Here is a 2011-nt window from a genome sequence, read left to right on the forward strand (position 1 = left end):
ACATGTCTACTGAGTTCTAGGCTCTAAGGCAGATATTTTACATCCCAATTTCATTTAACCAATCACTATAATCATAAATGTATGTTTTTCCTCTACTAAAAGCCTTCTTCCCTCCTTTTAGTAGCCAGTGCCCCTTGGGGGCCCTGAATTATGAGAGAAAGATCAAGATTGATCTGATTGTCATAATCTTCAGAACCTTTATTGTCTCCATGGTGCTAACCTCCATTATGAGAGTGGGCAATGAGACATCTCAAGCCACCTGTCTAGTGTGCCGGGGCTGCTATGACAAATACCACACAACTGGTTGGCTTAAACAACAAGCATTTATTAACCCATGGTTTTGGAGGCCAGAAATCCAAATTCAAGGCCTTGGTCAAGTCCTGCATCCTCCATGAAGTCTACAGCATTCTGGTGCTGGTTTACTGCAATGCCTGGAGTTCCTTGGTTTGTGTCTCTACCTCCCATGACATGACAATCTCCCTCTCCTTGTATTTGCTCTTCTGGCTTCTGGCTACTCTGGCTGTGTCTAAATTTCCTCTGTTAAAAAAGGCCTACAGTTATATGGATAAAGGCCTGACTTCATTCAATTTGGCCACAACTAAATAGGATTTTCCAAGGTCCTATTTACAAATGAGTTCACACACACAGGAACATAGATTAAGATTAAGAACAAATCTTTTGGGGTGGACATAATTCAATCTAGCACACCAATCTGAAATATTTCTCCTTCCAATTTATGCTCCCTCATGTATCTCTTCATAGATCACTCTAAATTTGTCTCCAGGCTTATATCCCTTGCTAAGAGATATCAGGAGAGAAGGAAAGAATGAGTCTGCCAAGCAAGCTTCATCAGTCATTCATGTAATTCTACCTTTTTCTTATGTATGTTGGTCATATTATAGCACCTGCCCATGAACCGTAAAAGGTTTCCAGATGGATTTTGGCTCCTTCCATATTCTGACACCAATGATGTCATCTGGGTCTTCCTCACCCACCTCCTAAGGTGAGCATCAATGTAACAAAGGCACACAAAAACTACATAATCTCATATATAAATGAGGGGAAAGGGGAAGACTAAATATCCTCAGGTAAAAGGAATACCTCAGTTAGTTGTCATTAGGTGGTTCCAATTTAGCAGTATGGGTGTTTGGGCTGCAAGAGGGCTTAGTCTTATGGGACCTACAATAAAGCAAATGGCAGCAAAACATACACTCATTGACTCCCTGTTCTTGTTTTTTGTACGAGGAGCTCAATTTCACTCCTCCAGTTGTGATTGAGTATGTCTTTTCAGGCAAGCCCACTCCCCAAAATAGGTATTTTATTCCCATTTTATAGATGAAAAAGCTGAGACTTGCAGAGTTCAAGTAAGTTCCTCAAGGATGTGTGACTCCATAGCCACACCAAATGTTCAAGCAATTCATAACACATAGAAGATCCCATCTCCTCAATAATTCATGTCTGTCAAGATTTGAGGCCACTCATGTGTCTAACCCCCTCCTTAAAGACTTCCAGGCCCTTGCAGAACATAAAGCTTTCTTCAATCTCTGTGCCATATAATTTAGTACCTAATTATATATTGTATTATAATGTACTCCTAATTGCTTCAAATGTCTTTGTTCTGCTTCGCTATTAAACTTGTAACCAAGATCCTTGGTAGTAGTTTTCCTTTTAGTTATTTCTCTCCTTTTCCACCCTATCTGTATTGCCCTCCATCCCTAGAACATGGAAATCAAATCAGAAGTGCATTCCAATCTGCACTATCCTTGATACTTAGGAACATGTTAATTGGGAGAAAAAGTGCTTGACTGGGAAACAGTACACCTATGAACCAGTCCTTCTTTTTCATCTAGCTATCTCTGTGACCTAGGGAGTCATCTGCCTTCTCTGTTTCCTCATTGATAAATGATGGCATTGAGTTAGGTGATCCCCAGTGTTTCTCCACTCCCATGAATCTATCACTGTTCAAGAATAAGGAGACTCCCATGAAGAAATCCAAACTGAGATGAACTGG

The 2011-nt window shown here is 40.4% G+C and overlaps 1 long non-coding RNA gene across 1 annotated transcript; it reads left to right on the top strand.

The window, feature by feature from the left end:
• The first annotated feature begins 243 nt into the window (after positions 1 to 243).
• On the top strand, positions 244 to 1556 carry LOC143686006 (uncharacterized). The gene is made up of 3 exons (XR_013176848.1): positions 244 to 444; positions 903 to 1003; positions 1336 to 1556. It is a non-coding gene; the product is annotated as an uncharacterized LOC143686006 (long non-coding RNA).
• The last annotated feature ends 455 nt before the right edge of the window (positions 1557 to 2011 follow it).

This window comes from Tamandua tetradactyla, chromosome 6 (genome assembly GCF_023851605.1).
Source record: "Tamandua tetradactyla isolate mTamTet1 chromosome 6, mTamTet1.pri, whole genome shotgun sequence".
Lineage (NCBI taxonomy): Eukaryota > Metazoa > Chordata > Mammalia > Pilosa > Myrmecophagidae > Tamandua > Tamandua tetradactyla.